This window comes from Papio anubis, chromosome 6 (genome assembly GCF_008728515.1).
Source record: "Papio anubis isolate 15944 chromosome 6, Panubis1.0, whole genome shotgun sequence".
Classification (NCBI taxonomy): domain Eukaryota; kingdom Metazoa; phylum Chordata; class Mammalia; order Primates; family Cercopithecidae; genus Papio; species Papio anubis.
This window is the reverse complement of record NC_044981.1, coordinates 94954147-94974112: the sequence shown is the minus strand read 5'-3', so window position 1 is coordinate 94974112 and position 19966 is coordinate 94954147.

Below are 19966 nucleotides of genomic sequence, written 5' to 3'. Positions count from 1 at the left end.
AATTAGGCAGACATAGTGGCACACAACTGTGGCACCTCCTCAGGAGGCTGAGGTGGGCAGCTCACTTGAACCTGGAAGTTTGAGGCTGTGGATAGCTATGATTGCACCACTCTACCTCAGCCCACATGACAGAGTGAGACCCTGTCGCAACAACAAATAGAAAGAAACTACTTAAACATAAAAAAAGCCATATATGAAAAATTCACAGTGAACATCATACTCAACGGTGAAAGGCTGAATGCTTTTCCTCTAAAATCGGGAACAAGGCAAGGATGCCCACTTTCATCACATTTATTCAACATAGTACTGGAAGTTCTAGTCAGAGCAATTAGGCAAGAAAGAGAAATATTTGGAAGACTTTCAGATTGGAAAGAAAGAAGTAAAATTTGTGTCTGTTCACAGATAATATAATTTTACACATGGAAAACCTTAAAGATTTGACACACACACACGCAAAAAACAAAACAAAAAACTGTTAGAACCAATAAATAAGTGGGCAAAGTAGCAGGATATAAAGTCAACACAAAAATCAGTTGCATTTCTATACACTAACAATGAACAATGTGAATAGAAAATTTTATTTAAGATTGCAGTCAGGGGATCGGGCACAGTGGCTCACTTCTGTAATCCCAGTATTTTGGGAGACCAAGGCGGGCAGATCACTTGAGGTCAGGAGTTCAAGACCTGCCTGGCCAACATGGCAAAACCCCATGTCTACTAAAAATACAAAAATTATCCAGGTGTAGTGGCGTGTGCCTGTAGTCCCAGGTACTCAGGAGGCTGAGGCATGAGAATCGCTTGAACCCTGGAGGCAGAGGTTGCAGTGAGCCGAGATTATGCCACTGCACTCCAGCCTGTGTGACAAAGCAAGACTCTGTCTCAAAAAAAAAAAAAAAAAAAAAAATATTGCATTGGCAATCCTATCTCCATTAACATCAAAGAGGATAAAATACTTATGAATTAGCTTACCCAAGGAGGTTAAGTTAAAATAAAAACTACAAAATACTGCTGAAAGCTAAAGAAGATGTAAATAAAAGGAAACATATCCCATTTTCACGGACTGGAAGACAATGTTGTTAAGATGTCAATACTACCCAAAGTGTTCTACAAATTCAATGCAATCTTTATTAAAATCCCAATGACAATTTTGCAGAAATAGAAAAACCCATTCTAAAATTTGTATGAAATCTCAGGTGACTCCAAGTAGCCAAAACAATCTTGAAAATGCAGAACAAACCTGGAGGCATCATAGTTCCTGATTTTTTAAACTTGCAATGCTAAGTAATCAAAACCATATGGTACTGGTATAACAACAGACATATAGACCAAGGGAATAAAGTAGAGAGAAGTAAACTCTCACATATATGGTCAAAGGATGTTTAACAAAAATGCCAAGACCATTCAATGGGAAAAGGACAGTCTTTTCAACAAATGGTGCTGGGGAAATTGGACATCCACATGCAAAAGAATAAAATTCAACCCTTACCTACTACCATATACAAAATTTAACTCAAATGAATCATAGTTTAAAATGTAACACCAAAACGATGAAATTCTCAGGAGAAAACAGAGCAAAATCTTTACATCATTGGACTTGGCAAAGATTTCTTAGATACAACACCAGTGACACAAGCAACAAAAGAAAAACTACGCAAAGTAGACTTCATGACAATTTTAAAACTTTATGCATCAAAGACTATCAACAGAGTAAAAAGGCAGCCCACAGAGTGGGAGAAAAGATTTGAGAATTGGGCCAGGTGCGGTGGCTCACACCTGTAATCCCACCGCTTTGGGAGGCTGAGGCAGGCGGATCACCTGAGGTCAGGAGTTCGAGACCAGCCTGATCAACATGGAGAAATCGTATCTCTGCTAAAAACACAAAATTAGCCAGGCATGGTGGCACATGCATGTAATCCCAGCTACTTGGGAGACTGAGGCAGTAGAATCGCTTAAATCTGGGAGGCAGAGGTTGCGGTGAGCCAAGATCGCGCCATCGCACTCCAGCCTGGGCAACAAGAGTGAAACTCTGTCTCAAAAAAGAAAAAGAAAATACTTGCAAATCATATATCTGATAAGTGACTAATAATTAGAATATCTAGAGAACTCCTAAAATTCAATAAGAAAACAGCCCAACTTAAAATGGACAAAGAATTTGAATAGACATTCCTCCAAAGAAGATACAAAAATAACCAATAAGCACATGAAAAGATGCTATACATTACTTATCACTGGGGAAATTCAAATTAAACTTTTCACAGACATTAGGATGACTACTATAAAAAATAAATAAATAAAAGGTGTTTACAAGGATGTGGAGAAATTGGAACTTCTGTGCCTTGTTGGTGGGAATGTGAAACAGTGCAGCCATTATGGAAAACAGTATAGTGGCTTCTCAAAAAATTAGAAATAGAATTATCCATGATTCAGCAATTCTACTTCTATGCATATACCCAAAAGAATTGAAAGTAGGATATCAAAGAGATATTTATATACCTGTGTTCATAACAGCATTCTTCGTAGTAACTAAAGATTGGAAATAACACAAGTGCCCATCAACAGATACATGGGCAAGTAAAATGTGACACATACATACAATGGAATATTACTTAAAAAAGAAGGAAATCCTGTTACATGCTACAATATAAATGAACTTGAGGACACTATGGCTAAGCAAAATAAGCCAGTCACAAAAGGACAAATATGCATGATTTCACTTATATGAATTATTTAAAGTAGTAAAAATCATAGAAACAGAAAGAAAAAGTATGGTTACCAAAGGCTGAGGGGAAGGTAGAGAAGGGATTAGTATTTAGTAGGCATAGAGTCTCAGTGTTGCAAGATGAAAGTGTTCTAGAGATATACTGCACAACAATGTGAATATACTTAACACTGCTGAACTGTACATTTTAGAATAGTAAAGATGGTAAATTTAATGTTATATATTTTATCATAATTAAAATAGAATTTTTTAAAAAGACAATGGCCAAGAATATTCCAAAAATAATGAAGGAAAACAGATTATTAATACAATAAGCCTGAGAACTCCAGTCAAGATAAATAACACCACACACACACATACACACACACACACACACACACCCCTTGACCCATCATAGTCAAATTACTGAAATCTGAAGATAAAAAGAGAATCTCACAGGCAGAGAGAAATAAAACAGAAATATTACAAATAGAGGAGTGAAAACAAGAATCACAGCAAACGTAAACAATATGCAAGCTGTCAACACTGGAGAAACCTCTTTAAAGTGCTGAAAGGAAAAAAGTCAATCCTCAGTTCTAGACACAGCTAAAATAACTTTCAAAATTGAAGATAGGAAGGCAGAGCAAGATGGCAGCATAGAAAACTCTACTGATCATGTCCCTACAAGAACACTAAGAACACTAATTTAACAACTATCTACACACACACCAAAAAAAAAAAAAAACCTTTATAAGAACCGAAAATCAGGTGAGCACTCACAGCGTTGGTTTTACCTTCATATTGCTGAAAGAGGCGCTGCAGTAGTAGAAAAGGCAGTCTTGAATCGCGGATGCCACCCTTCCCTCACCCTCTGGCAGCAGTGGCATTGTACAGAGATTATTTCTGTGTGCTGGGGAAGGGAGAGCACAGCAGTTGTGAAAGATTCAATTCAGTGCTGTCCTGTTAAAGCAGAAAGGAAAACCGGACCAAACTCAGCTATGTCCATTAATGGAGGGAGCATTTAAACCAGCCCTAGCCAGAGACGGATTGCAGATTCTAGTGGCCCAAACCTGAGTTCCCACAAATCTCACCACTGTGGGCTAAAGTGCTCAGGGGCTCTAAATAAATTCGAAAGGCAGTCTAGACCACAAGAACTGCAACATTTACATGAGTCCTACAACTGAACTGGGCCCAGAGCTAGTAGACTGGGCACGGTGGGGACACGCAACCTGTGGGTCTGTCATATATGGCTTTTATTATGTTAAAGTATGTTCCTTCTATACCCAATTTTTTCAGGGTTTTATTATGAAGATAATGTTGAATTTTATCTAACGCTTTTTCAGCATCAACGGAAATGATCATATGGTAGTTGTCCTTCATTCTGTTAATATGGCGTGTTATATTGATTGATTTACATATGTTGAACCACCCTTGTGTCCCAGAGATAAATTCCACTTGGTCATGATGAAAGATCTCTTTAATATATGTTGAATTTGGTTTACTATTATCTTGCTGAGGATTTTTGCATCAATATTCATCAGAGACATTGGCCTGTAGTTTTCTTTTTTGATGCTTCTTTGTCTGCTTTTGATATCAAGGTAATACCAGGTTTGCAAAATGAGTTTGGCAGTATTCCTTCCTCCTCATTTTTTGGAATTCTTTGAGTAGGATTAGTATTACTTCTTTAAATGTTTGGCAATATTCAGCAGTGAAGCCATTGAGTCTCAGGCTTTTCTTTACTTGGAGACATTTTATTATGGCTTTCATCTCATAACTTGTTACTGACCTGTTTAGATTTTTGATTTCCTCATGGTCGAATCTTAGCAGGTTGCATGTGTCTAGAAATTTGTCCATTTCTTCTAGATTTTCCAATTTACTGCCATATACTTGCTCACAATAGCCAATAATAATCCTTTGCATTTCTGCATTATCAGTTGTAATGTCTCCTTTTATAGCTCTGATTTTATTTATCCGGATCTTCTCTCTTTTTCTCAGTTAGTCTGGCTAAAGGTTTGTCAAATTTGCTTATCTTTTCAAAGAAATGTTTTATTTCTTTGATCTTTTGTATTGTTTTCTTTATTTCAATTTCATTTATTTCTGCTCTGATCTTTATTATTTCATGTCTTCTACTATTCTTGGGTTTGGTTTGCACTTGCTATTCTGGTTCCTTAAAATGCATAAGTAGGTAGTTTATTTGAGGTTTTTCTAGTTTTTGATGTAGGTGTCTCTTGTTACTGACATCTAGTCTTATTTTATTGTGGTCAGAGAAAATACTTGATATAATTTCAGTTTTTTCAAATGTTTTAAGACTTGTTTTGTGGTCTGAGATATGGTTTATCATTGAGAACAATCCATGTGCTGAGGAGAATGTGTATTCTGCAGCATTTGTATGAAATGTTCTGTAAATATCTATTAGATCTATTTGGTCTATACTGCAGATTAAGTCAGATGTTTCTTTTTTTTCTTTCTTTCTTTCTTTCTTTCTTTTTTGAGATGGAGTCTCACTGTTGTCACCCAGGCTGGAGTGCAATGGTGCAATCTTAACTCACTGCAACCCCCGCCTCCCGAGTTATAACAATTCTCCTGCCTCAGCCTCTCAAGTAGCTAAGATTACAGGCACCTGCCCACCATGCCTGGCTAATTTTTGTGTTTTTATTAGAGACAGGGTTTCACCATGTTGGCCAGGCTGGTCCCGAACCCCTCACCTCAGGTGATTCACCCACCTTGGCCTCCCAAAGTGCTAGGATTACAGGTGTGAGCCACCACGCCTGGCCTAAGTCAGATATTTCTTTATTTTCTGTCTGGAAGATCTGTCCATTGCTGAAAGTGGGGTGTTGAAGTCTCTAGATATTATTGCACTGGGGTTTATCTCTCTCTTTAGCGCTAAAAATATTTCCTTCATATTTCAGTGTTGGATGCACGTATATTTAAAATTATTATGTCCTTTTGCTGAACTGACCCCTTTCTCATTGTATAATGACAATCTTTGTCTCCTTATAGTTTTTGCTCTTAAAATCTACTTTTGCCTGATATAAGCATAGCTACTTCTGCTTTTTTTTTTTTTTTTTTTTTTTTTTTTGGTTTCCATTGGCATGGGATATCTTTTTCAATTCCTTTATTTTTAGTTTATGTGTGTCTGTATAGGTGAAGTGTGTTTCTTGTAGGCAACAGATAGTTTTAATTTGTATTATTACACTTTAGGTTCTAGGGTACATGTGCACAACGTGCAGGTTTGTTACATAGGTATACATGTGCCATGTTGATGTGCTGCACCCATTAACGCCACCAACCCTCCAACAGGCCATGGTGTGTGATGTTCCCCTTCCTGTGTCCAAGTGTTCTCATTGTTCAATTCTCATCTATGAGTGAGAACATGCAGTGTTTGGTTTTCTGTCCTTGTGATAGTTTGCTGAGAATGATGGTTTCTAGCTTCATCCATGTCCCTGGCAAAGGACATGAACTTATTCTTTTTTATGGCTGCATAGTATTCCATCATGTATATGTGCCACATTTTCTTAATCCAGTCTATCACTGATGGACATTTGGGTTGGTTCCAAGTCTTTGCTATTGTGAATAGTACCGCAATAAACATACGTGTGCATTTGTCTTTATAGTGGCATGATTTATAATCCTTTGGGTAGATATCCAGTAATAGGATCACTGGGTCAAATGGTATTTCTAGTTCGAGGATTGCCACACTGTCTTCCACAATGATTGAACTAGTCTATAGTCCCACCAACAGTGTAAAAGTGTTCCTATTTCTCCACATCCTCTCCAGAACCTGTTGTTTCCTGACGTTTTAATGACCGCCATTCTAACTGGTGTGAGATGGTATCTCATTGTGGTTTGGATTTGCATTTCTCTAATGGCCGGTGATGATGAGAGCATTTTTTCATGTGTCTGTTGGGTGCATAAATGTCTTCTTTTGAGAAGTGTCTGTTCATATCCTTTGAGGGTTTTGTTTTTTATCCATTCAGCCACTCTATGTCTTTTGATTGGAGAGTTTAGTCCATTTACATTCAATGTTATTAATGATAAGTAAGGACTTAATCCTGCCATTTTGTTATTTGTTTTCTGGTTGTTTTGTGGTTTTCTCTTTATTCTTTATCTCCTTCCTGTTTTAGTGAACATTATTTTCTCTGGTGGTATGTGTTAATTTCCTGCTTTTTATTTTTTGTATCTGTTGTATGTTTTTTTATTTGAGGTTACCATGAGGTTTGCAAATAATATCTTGTAACTCATTGCTTTAAACTGATGAGAACTTAACATTGATTGCATAAACAAAGAAACTAACAAACTAGCAAAAAGAAAACTAATAAAACCTCTACACTTTCACTTTGTCCCCTCGCTTTTAAACTTTTTTGTTTCTATTTATATCCTATTATATGATATATGTCTTGAAAAACTTATAGTTTTTTATCTGTTTATCTTATAGTCTTTCTACTCAAGATATGAGTAGTTTACACACCACAATTACAGTGTTATAATATTCTGTGTTTTTCTGGGTACTTACTATTACCAGCGAGTTTAAAGCCTTCAGGTGAGTACTTACTGCTTATTAATACACTTTTCTTAGATATTCCTTTAGCATTTCTTGTAGGACAGGTCTGGTGTTGATGAAATCTCTCAGCTTTTGTTTGCGGAAGTCTTTATTTCTTCTTCATGTTTGAAGGATATTTTCACTGGATATACTATTCTAGAATAAAAGTTTTTTCCTTCAGCACTTTAAATATGTCATGCCACTCTCTCCTGGCCTGTAAAGTTTCCACTGAAAAAATCTGCTGCCAGATATATTGGAGGTTCATTTTATGATATTTGTTTCTTTTCTCTTGCTGCTTGTAGGATCCTTTCTTCATCCTTGACCTTTGAGAGTTTGATTATTAAATGTCTTTAGGTAGCATTCTTTGGCTTAAATCCACTTACTGTTTAAAATCTCCTTGTAGTTAAATATTGATATCTTTCTCTAGGTTTGGGAAGTTCTCTCTTATTATCTCTTTTTTTTTTTTTTTTTTTAGATGGAGTCTCGCTCTGTCGCCCAGTCTGGAGTGCAGTGGCGCGATCTCAGCTCACCGCAAGTTCCGCCTCCTGGGTTCACGCCATTCTCCTGCCTCAGCCTCCTGAGTAGCTAGGACTACAGGTGCCTGCCACCACATTCGGCTAAATTTTTTTGTATTTTTAGTAGAGATGAGGTTTCACCGTGTTAGCCAGGATGATCTGGATCTCCTGACCTCGTGATCCAGCCTCCTCAGCCTCCCAAAGTACTGGGATTACAGGTGTGAGCCACCATACCCGGCCTCTTATTATCTCTTTAAATAAACTTTCTACCCCTCTCTCTTTCTCTACCTCCTCTTCAAGGCCAGCAACTCTTAGATTCACTCTTTTCAGACTATTTTGTAGATCTTGTAGGCATGCTTCATTCTCTTTTAATTCTTTTTTCTTTTGTCTCCTCTGACTATTTTCAAATAGTCTGTCTTCAAGCTCACTAATTCTTTATTCTGCTTGATCAAATCTACTGTTAAGAGACTCTGATGCATTCTTCTGTATGCCAATTGCATTTTTCAGCTTCAGAATTTCTGCTTGATTGTTTAATTATTTCAATATCTTAATTACATTTATCTGATAGACCTCTGAATTCCTTCTCTTTGTTCTCTTAAATTTCTGTATTTCCTCAAAACAGCTATTTTGAACTCTCTTTCTGAAAGGTCATATATCTCTGTCTCTCCAGGATTGGTCCCTGGTGCCTTATTTAGTTCATTTGGTAAAGTCATATTTTTCTGGACGGTCTTGATGCTTGTGGATGTTCATCAGTGTCTGGGCATTAAAGATGTGGGCATTTGTTGTAGTCTCTGCAGTCTGGGCTTATTTGTACCTATCCTTCTTGAGAAGATTTTCCAGATATTCAAAGGGACTTGGGTTTTGTGATATTAATTTTTGGTCACTGCAACCATATCTGCATTAGGAGGCACCCCAAGCCCAGTAACACTGCAGCTCTTGCAGATTCATAGAGGTACTGCCTTGGTGGTCTTGGATAAGATCTGGAAGAATTATCTGGATTACCAGGTGGAGACTTGTTCTCTTAGTTTACTTCCTCCCCAAAGATATAAAGTCTCTCTCTCTGTGCTAAGCTGCCTGGTTCTGGGGAAGAGGTAACACAAGCATGTCTGTGGCCACCACCATTGAGACTGCACTGGGTCAGACCTGAATACAGCACAGCACTGGGGCTTACCGAAGGCCCATGGCAACCACTGCCTAGCTACCACCTTTGTTCACTCAAGGTCGTAGGGCTCTATAATCAGCAGGTAGCAAAGACAGCCAGGTTTGTGTCCTTCCGTTCAGGGCAGTGAGTTCCCTCTGGACCCAGCTGAGTCCAGAGATGCCATTCAGGAGCCAGAACCTAGAGTCAGAAACCTTAGGAATCTATTTGGTGCTCTGTTGTACTGTGGCTGAGCTGGCACCCAAGTCACAAGACAAAGTCCTTCCCACACTTATATTCCCTTTGCACAAGTAAGGGAGTCTCTTCCCATGGCCACTACTAACCAGAACTATGCTGAGTACTGTCTAGCTACCACCGATGTTCACTCGAGGCCCAGGGGCTCTTCAGTCAGCTTGTGGTGAATGGTGCCAGGCCTAGGACTCTCCCTTCAGGGCATTGGGCTCCCCTCTGGCCCAGAGCAGGTCCAGAAATGCCATCCAATTACCAAGGCCTGGAATCGGGGACCCCAAGAGCTCACTTGGTGCTCTACCATACTGTGGCAGAGCTGGTATCTAAGCTGCAAGAAGCTGATACCTAAGCTGCCTTTCCCAAACAAAAGGAGTCTCTCCCCATAGCTACAACAGCTGGGAATGTGCTGGGTCACATATGAAGCCAACATGTCTCTGAGTCTCACCCAAGGCCCTCAGCAAGTACTGTCTGTTTACCACTACTAATTATTCAGGGTCCCAAGGGCTCCTTAGTCAGCTGGTGATAAATCCTGCCAGGATTGGGTCCTTTATTTCAAGACAAATTTCCTTCTAGACCTTCTAGACCATTTCCTGTCTAGAAATGTCCAGGATCTAACACCTGGAATGAGGGCATCAGGAGTCTGGCTGGTGCCCAATCCTACTGTGGCTGAGACAGAGTCCTTTTTACTCTCCTCTCTCTTCTCCCCAGGCAGTGGGAAAGAGTTTCTCCCAGAGCTGTGTTGCCTGTAGTTGGGCTGGCACAGGCACTGCTGTGGTGGCCCTGGCTGTGTCTCACTGGGTTGCATGCCCCCACTGTCTGCCAGCCCAGCACAGCACCAAGACTTGCCTAAGAATTGTGGTCGTTGTGGCCTGGACTGCCTTTCAAGTTTATTTAGAACCCCAGAGCACTTTGGCTGTCAGTGGTGAGGCTTGTCAGAACTCAGCTTCGGACCACCAGAATGGGCAATTTCCCTCTGGCCTGATCGAAATGCTCATTCCATGGGTGCTGGCTAATTTCTGCCTAATACTGCTTTCCGCTATGCAAGGGCAGCACTGAGTTTCAATGCAAAGTCCCACAATCACGGCGCTCTTCCTTTCCCAAACACACAGATTCTGTCTCCATACCACACAGCTACTGCCAGGGAATGGGGAAGGGACAGCATTGGAAATTCAAGACTGTCTTTTCTACCCTCTTCAGTGCCTTTTTCAGTGACATCAAGTTAAAACCAGGTACTATGATCACTCGCTGATTTTTGATTCTTATGATGGTGCATTTTTTTGTGTGAATAGTTGTTCAATTTGGTGCTCCTGCAGGGAGGGCAATCAGTGGAGGCTTCTTTCCAGTCATCTTGCTCCACCTCTTCTGTTTTATTATTATTATTATTATTATTATTATTCATAATTCAAAGGTAATTAACTATCTAGCTGAGAGTAGTAGCTCATGCTTTTAATCCCAGCACTTTGGGAGGCAGGTGGATCACTTGAGCCCAGGAGTTTGAGCAGCCTGGGCAACATAATGAGACCCTGTCTCTATTTAAAAATAAATGAATAAAAGCTGATTGACTGAAAAAATAGAAACAATGTATTGTGAGCCTCATAACATTTATAGAAGTAAAATATGTGATATCAATAGCACATAGGAGGAGAGAAATGAAGTATACATAGAGGAAATGAAGTATACTATGAAAAGTACACTGTATATTATATACTATATTATTTGAAGGTAGATTGTTATAAGGTAAAGATACCTATTATAAACCATAGGAAAACCACTGTTAGGAAAAAAAACAACAAGCCAATATTAGAGATTAAATGAAATTACAAAAGAAGGCAGGAAAAAAATGAACAAAGAAAAGATGGTACAATTAGAAAACAGCTAACAAGGTGGTATATTTAAATCCAACTTAATAATGACTTAATTAAATGATGGAATCTGAACACTCCAAATAAGACAGAGATTATCAGATTGAATTTAAAAACAAGACATGTTATCTTTAAGAAACGTACAATAAATATAAAGACATAAATAGGTTTCAAATAAAGGGATGTAAATGAATATACTAAGAAATACATTAAAAGAAAGGTAGGTGGCTATATTAATATCAGATAAAGTAAATCCCACAATGAATAGCATTGCCCAAATTTTTTTCAAATTAGCAAATTGAATTCAGCCACACATGCAAAGGACAATACATCATGAAAGAGTGGGGCTTATCCTGGTTCTGTAAAGTTGGCTCAACTTTAGAAAGTCAATCAATGTAACTCACCATATCTCAGACTAAAAGCTAAAAATCAATAAAGATTTGAGGAAATTCAACATTATGTCATGATAATAACTCTCAGCAAACTAAAAGTAGAAGGAAACTTCCTCAACCTGATAAAGAGAATTTACTAAAATTTATAGCTAATATAATAATTAATGGCAAAAGACTAAATAAATTCTTGCTAGGATCAGGAGCATGGTACAATTGTGGTTTTTTTGTCGGTTTTTTTTTTTTTTTTTTTTTTTTTTTACAGAGTCTTGCTCTGTCACCCAGGCTGGAGTACAGTGGCGTGATCTTGGCTCACTGCAACCTCCACCTCCCAGGTTCAAGCCATTCTCCTGCCTCAGCCTCCTGAGTAGCTGGAATTACAGGTGCACACCACCACGCCCAGCTAATTTTTGTATTTTTAGTAGAGATGGGGTTTCACCTTGTTGGTTAGGTTGGTCTCGAACTGCTGCTCATGATCCACCTGCCTCAGCCTCTCAAAGTGTTAGGATTACAGGCGTGAATCACCGCACCAGACCACAAATTTTTTCTAACTATTCCTACACAACAACGTATCGGAGGTCCTAGACAATGCAAAATAAGGCAAGAAAAAAATACTATGCATACAGTTTGGAAAGGAAAAAGTAGAACTATCATTTTCACAGATGTCATAATTGTCTACATAAAAAATCCCAATGAATCTACAAAACATTACTAGAACTAAGACATGAGTTTAGCAAGTTTGCAGGATATAAAGCCAATATTCAAAACTCATTTCCATTTCTGTGTACCAGTAATGATATATTAAAACAGTATTTTCAAATACCATTTAATATCACTTTAAAAATCACGGAATATTTAAGGGTAAATTCAACAAAATATACACAAGAGTTCTCCACTAAAAACTGCAAAGTGTTAAGGAGAGAAATTAAAGAAGACATAAATCAAAGGAGAGATACTTGTGTTCACAGATCACAAGGGGCAATAGTGTTAAGATGTCATTTCTTCCCAATTTGATTGATAGATTCAATGCAATCCCAAGCAAAATCTCAGCAGGCTTTTTTTGTAGATTCTGACAAGCTGATTTTAAAACTTATATGGAAAAGCAGAAATTCTATAATTTCCAAAGTGATTTTGAAAAGTAAGAACTAAATTACAAGATTCACACAACCTGATTTCAAGGCTCACTATCAAGCCACAGTAATCAATACAGTGTGACATTGGCCAAATGGAAAAAATAGAGCCCAGAAATAGGCCCACAAATATATGGTCAACTGGATTTTCAACAAAGATGCCAAAGTAATTTAATAAGGAAAGGACAATTTTTCAACATAGAGCACTGAAAAAATTAACCAGATTTTCATGTGCAAAAAAATAAACTTTGACTCTTACCTTATGCTATATAAAACAGTAAACTCAAAATGTATCATAGACCAAAATGTAAAACCTAAAATCGTAAGACTTCCAGAGGAAAACATACAAAAAGTATTTTATGACTTAGGTTAGGCAAAAAATTTCTTACATATCACATCAAAATCACAATCCATTTTTTTAAATTCATAAATTGGATTTAATCAAAGTTCAAACTTCTGCTCTTTGAAAGGCAAGGCAAAAGTGAGTCATGAAGTGGAAGAAAATATTTGCAAAATACATATCTGACAAAGAACTTGTTCCCAGAACATAGAAAGAATGCTTAGAATTCAATTATAAAACATCAAACAGTCCAATAAAAATGGGGAGCGGGGACTGGGCGCGGTGGCTCACACCTGTAATCCCAGCACTTTGGAAGGCTGAGGCGAGTAGATCATGAGGTCAGGAGTTCGAGACCATCCTGGCTAACACGGTGAAACCCCGTCTCTACTAAAAATACAAAAAATTATCCAGGCGTGGTGGCGGGCGCCTGTAGTCCCAGCTACTCAGGAAGCTGAGGCAGGAAAATGGTGTGAACCCTGGAGGTGGAGCTTGCAGTGAGCTGAGATCGCGCCACTGCACTCCAGCCTGGAAACAGAGAGAGACTCCGTCTCAAAAAAAAAAAAGAAAAGAAAAGAAAAGAAAAAGAAAAAAAAAATGGGGAGGGGGCAAAAACAGACACTTCGCCAAAGTAGAGATAGCAAAGGCACTATGTACATGGGGGAAGTGCTCAATATCATTAGTCATTAGGGAAATAAAATTTAAACCACACTCAGCACTTTACACATATTGCAATACCTAAAATTTAATTTTAAATATAGCTAACAATATCAAGTACTGGCAAGGATGTGAAAGAAATAGAACCTTCATGCATTGCTGGTAAAAATACAAAATGGTACAGCCACCTTAGAAAACAATGTGCCAATTTTGTATAAAGTTGAACATACACTTACCATATAACCCAGTGGTAATATGTACCCTAGCTATGTACCTAAGATCAATGAAAACATACATCCACACAAACACCATTACACAAATCTCTATAGGAGCTTTATCCACAATTTCCAGAACCTGGAAAGGATCCAAATATCTACCAACTACCTAGTGGATAAATTGTGTTACATCCATGAAATAGAATACTTCTTAACAGAAAAAGGAAGGAACTACTGATATATAAATGATTCCCAAAAGTATTATGCTAAGCGAAAGGAGCCAGAATCAAAAATGCATACTGTTTGATTCCATTTACATGACATTCTGAAAAAGGCAAAATTACAGCGACAGAAATCAGTTGCCAGCACCTGGGGGAAGCAGGAAAGGATTGACTACAAAAGACCACAAATAAACTTTTGAGGATGATGGAAATATTCCATATCTTGAACACATTATACAACTATATATGTTTGTCAAAACTCACCAAAGGGTGAATATTACTGTACATAAATTATGTGTTAATAAACCGGACTTCTTCGACTATCAAGAATGGATATATATAGGCTCATCAACCTATATTCGCTAAATTGAGTGTAGTTTTACATTTCCAAAATAAAACATTTTAAAATGAATTCCAACATCATGCAAGTGATCTTCAGCTTCCATTTATAACAGGCTATTTATTTCAAATGTTAAATGCAATGCAAAGTAAGCCACAGATGGGGAGTAAATGATTGCAGAAAACATTCTGATAAAGGACTTGCAATAACATACATAAATGCATATATAAACATGTATATTATTATATATACATATATATATACTCCTAAGTGTTGAAAACTTTGCCCAAGTAAAGTTGCATGGAACAAGAAAATTCTTAGCAGAAAGCTTTTTGCTATAATGCAGAGATTCTAGTTTCAATACCCTCTTTTCACTAACAATAATTCATGATATCCCAAGTAATTCTAAGCTTAAGCCAGTCTTAATTTAAAGGCTGTTAAGAAGAAAAAAAATTAAAGAATTTTATAAAATTCATTTAGATCCAAGGCATCTTAAACTATGGGAACAATTAAGGAAAACCATGATACAAAATTTATTAATTATTTATTATTAATATATTAATATAATTAATTATTTATTAATTATAAATTAATTATGTATTTATTTATTAATTATAAATTAATTATGTATTAATTTATTAATTCCCATCCTCCCAAATCTTCCACAAGTAGACAATGCCTTGTATACAAGAGCTACTTGATGATTACTTGTACTTTTGTTAAGCCATAGATCTTATTTGTAAGGGACAAGTCTTAACAAATCTGAGAAATTAATGTGTTTTTAAAAATAAAACCTTATAAACTTGTACCTGTATCCAAAAATGTCCTCTTTCTTGAAGACATATGTAGTATCTCTAACTTAATCTTAGTGTAAAAATTATGTAACTCTGCCAGTGTAAATAAAATCATGCCCTTTCATAATTTTATTGAACTGACTTGTAGGACTACCAGGGCCATCATGTATGGCTATGTCAGTTGCATCTGGAATAAAGGCATGCAGCCCAGGGGAAATGGATGTGCTTTGAAATCCAGCCCTCACTCTGTCAAGCCTTGTGTCACTGCTATTACAAAGTGGCACCTTTTGTCTAATAGTCCCCCTAACTGAGGACCTTTGTACAATTTATGAGCTCAGAGGGTGCCTCCCCACCCTTGTTTTTTGGGGGGTTTTTTGTTTGTTTGTTTGTTTGTTTGTTTGTTTGAGATGGAGTTTCACTCTTCTTGCCCAGGCTGGAGTGCAATGCCGTGATCTCAGCTCACTGCAACATCTGCCTCCTGGGCTCAAGCAATTCTACTGCCTCAGCCTCTGGAGTAGCTGGCATTACAGGTGCCTCCCACCACATCCAGCTAATTTTTTTGCGTTTTTAGTAGAGAAGGGGTTTCATCATATTGGCCAGGTTGGTATTGAACTCCTGGCCTCAGGTCATCCACCCGCCTCAGCCTCCCAAAGTGCTGGGATTACAGGCGTGAGCCACTGTGCCCAGCCGAGGGTGCCCCTTTTTTAACACACACAAAGATACTGTGAATGCTAGAAGTGGTCCAAAGGACCAATAGTCTTCCTTAAAAACAATCTCAGAACAACCACCCATGCTAGGAATTAAATACTACAAATTTTTCTCCATTCTTTCAATATATCGTACACAGAATAGCCCTGACAAATATAGGTAGAAGAGAACATACTTTTGCATAAGTAAGTAAGCAACCACTGACTTCATTTTGAGATTCTGTTCCATCACTGGATCTCCACATAATCTATATCATCCCAGTCATTAGCTAACAGACAAAAACTGCTTACATACATGCACAATTCTCTCTTTCCGGAAAACCTATATACTATTTTTCCATTTTCCTTAAGGACAGCCAAATTTTCATTGTTCTCTCTAAGGTGTGAAAACCTGATCATCCTGTGTATACAGCAAAGTAATTTCTGAGAATTGTAGCAAAACAAGATTGTACAGAGATTTTGCAGTCTATTGTAATTGACGGTACATTTAGCTTAGGGATACCAGATAAAAATATCATAAATATATGCCACCTACTCTCATCCTGCCTTCAATAACCATAACAATAACTTCTAAAATCTTTTCTTCCTGATGCATCTATAAACAATTAGCATGTCTTTGTTAAACTCTAATTGCTCTTCCTACACAGCTGTGTCACTGTACAGCTCAAGAAAGAAGGCCCAACTGTTAAGACAGTTATTAATAAAATCATGCCATAACAAACTGAAAAGGCCTGGGGAGTTCGAGAAAAGCAGGTCTCCCCAACGTCCCTTCAGAAAACCAGCGTTTAAATGCTGAGCTTCTCGACCCTCTTCTTTTAAACCTAAGTCCTTAGTAAGAGGTGCAAGAATGTAGAGGTAAGAACATGGCCTCTTGAGCTAGACTGCATGGATTTGAATTCCAGCTCTTCCACTAATTAAATTGTGTGAATACGACATACTACTCTACCTCTCTGTGCCTCAGTATTCTCATCTGTAAAGTGGGGCTAATAATGTTTCATACTGTTGTAACTATATGACTTAAAGAACTTAGAAAAGCATCTTGGAGACAGTAAATGCTCAAAATACTTGAAGAAAAAATATGCATTGCTTTTATGTATTGTATAATTTCCCATTACAGGTTTGTTTGTTTTGTTTTGCTTTGTTTTGTTTTTAAAATTTTTAACTTTCCTCTGCAACCTAATTACACCTTTAGTGACTAGGCAGAGCTAAGGTCTGGTATTTAAGTCTGCACAAACTACCTGTTAGTGCTTCAACAACACCATGGCTAAAGCAAAGGAAGAGTCTTTTTCTGGGAAACAGTTGCAAAGTGCTGGAGATATTCATTGAATGAGCCAAGCCTACCCTAAACCTTAGAGTTTTTCACCCTTCAAAGTGACACAATATAGGATGACAACATTCCCATCCCTTTCTACTTGAGAAACTCCAAACGCTGTTTGTCCCAGAAATATCTTGACATGTTGGAAGTTTTCAGCTTCAGGAAATAAAATTTTCTGCAGTGGAGGATTGAGACATCTATAATTTTGACATGAAATTACTTCACTTAGTAGAGAAGAAAAATATTCTTCAAGAATAAAATCCTGAGATGAAATAACTCCAATGTATTTTAACCCACATTTGGTCTCTATCTGTATGTCCTCATAATCATACAACTTATTTGTCAAATTTAGTGACCAAAAATACAGTTTCCACACTGAATCAGGTAAGCTGCCTTTGATTGTTAGTAACTGAATCTCTCACCAGCAGTGGATTCATGATAAGCAGATTTCATTTTTCACAAAACGCTGTAGTAGTTGGCTTACTTCCTCCTCACTTTCTGCCATCCTCAGGAGATTGACATTCCCATCCTCAGGCTCGTTGTCTCATGGTCACAAGGTGGTTGCCTCAGCTCCACATCATAAACTCACATAGCAGAATCCAAAGAAAGAGGGAAAGAAAGAAGCCTCTTCTTGGACATTTTTCTATGTCTCTTTTCAAGAAGCACCCCTCACCTCAACCCAGCAGTCTTCACCTTATATCTCATTGGCCAGAATTGCCTGGCATGGACAGTCCTGGCTGCAAGAAAATGTGGCAAATTATCTGGTATTTCCAGACTTTACCATGGAAAGAGGAAAAAGAGGAAGGGAAATGGCTATTTGGTAGGCAACAACAGCATCTGCCATACCTGCTTATAGATTATATTCTTTTCCTGGGTTTTCTTCTGCAAAACTCTTAATTATCATTTAAGAAAAATTGTGTCTGCTACTTTCTTGGTAAACCTCCTCTGATCCAACCCTAGGCAGTGTTGGGTGTTCATTCTTCAGTGATTTGACAGCACTTTGCACACATGTACATGAACATGTACCACTTGGCATTGTGATGGCTGTTGGTATTTGTTTCCCCACTGCAGAGTTAACTGGAATGGAAAACATTATCTTAGCCACTATATCCCAAATGTCTATGGCAATATGTTGGAAAAAATTAGACCAAATTATTTAAACTGTAGTGATGGAACTATTCCTAAAGATCACACACACGTTGTACTATATTAGGCAACATATAAAATCACTAAATAATCTTCTGAAAGAAATTAAATGTAAGGGTCAAATTGGTTATATTGATGATCATCCAGTTAACTAGAGTCACTCTTTTTCAACAAGATTTTCTCTGGAATAACAAACAAAAGAGGAAAAAAAAGAACATACAGCATCCACCCTGGCTCTACCCCCAGGAACAGGGCTTTTCAAAACTTCAGAATGTGAACTGCATGGCTCTCATAATGCCTGGGTTCATAATACAAGCCTTTCTTCCTGATGTCCAGAGCCCTAAAAACAATGACCAACCCAGTAACACCAAGACTCCAGGTGTAGGACAGAAAATAAACAAGATGAGCCTAGAATATCTTATCCTATCAGATAGCTTCTATCAGATAGAAGCTAAAAAAAGATCAGTGGGGTCATATCAAAAGAACTGATGCCTCTCTCCTTGGCTTGCGGCCATCTTGTACTCACATGGTCTTTTCTCTGTACGTGAGCATCCCTGATTCTCTCCTTATATCCAATTTTCCTCTTCTTATAAGGTCACCAGTCGAATTGGATTGGAGCCCACCCTATTGACCTCATTTTAACTTAATCACCTCTTTCAAGAACTTTTCTTCAAATATAGTCACATTCTGAGGTACTAAGGTTGAAGCTCTAAAGCTTCAACATATTAATTTGGGGGTGGACACAATTCAGCCACAACAGCTGTCATACTTAGCAACCCTACATCATGACCTAACATTCTGGGAATTTGTCTGACTAGCCAATCTTTCTCCACAAACCTAAAAAAAAGTCAAGAATTGAGTCAAGTTTGGTGGGGGCACTTCCTTTACCTTTGCTCCCAACAGATTCTAGGTGTCCAAAAAGTTAAATCGGGTCTAAAAGATATTCTGCCTAGAAGAAAACAAGCATTTTGTATAGAGAGGAGTTATTTTTATAAGTCTCACAAACTGGGATGTGCAGTTTCCCATCCAAATCCAATGAACCTGTCATAGTCATAGCTTGAACAACCAATGTCTCTCTCACTTTGCTTGAGGCACCTTATCCCATGCAGAGAATGATGTGTGCAGAGAAAACATATCTTTGCCTGAGTATAAAGTTGCAAATGGTCAACATGAACCCCTCTGTGTACCATCTGCATTAACGGAGTGACATAGGAAACTTCCTGCCAGGAGCAGCAACAGAGCTTACCCTCCAGTGCCCAACCATCCCCCAAATGGCCCTCATACATGTACTCTCTACCTGGGTTCCCTGCCAACATCTTGTTCAAAGGTTCAGCAGGAACAAGCAGAGCATTCTGTTCACAGGTGGTTTGGTTTGTGTCCTGTTCCAAATTTTCTAGGCACCTAAACAAATCGCAGCCCTCCTCCCTCTCTTACTCCTCCCTCTCTCATCATTCTGCCAATGAGATACAAAATTGTGGTTGTTTCATGGGGCATTGTTTTGCTACCTAAAATGAGGTTATATTATCAAGGACTCCCCCAACCCTATCATTTATGAGAGGTTACTTAACCCAAGATCTCATCTAATCAAATATATTGGCTAAGCTGGCACTATTGTGGGCTCTAAACCAGACCACTGAAGCCTGTCAGATCCACCTGCATTGTGCTTTACCTTCCCACTTCAGAGAAAAGTGTAGGAAGATTTTTTTTCCAAAA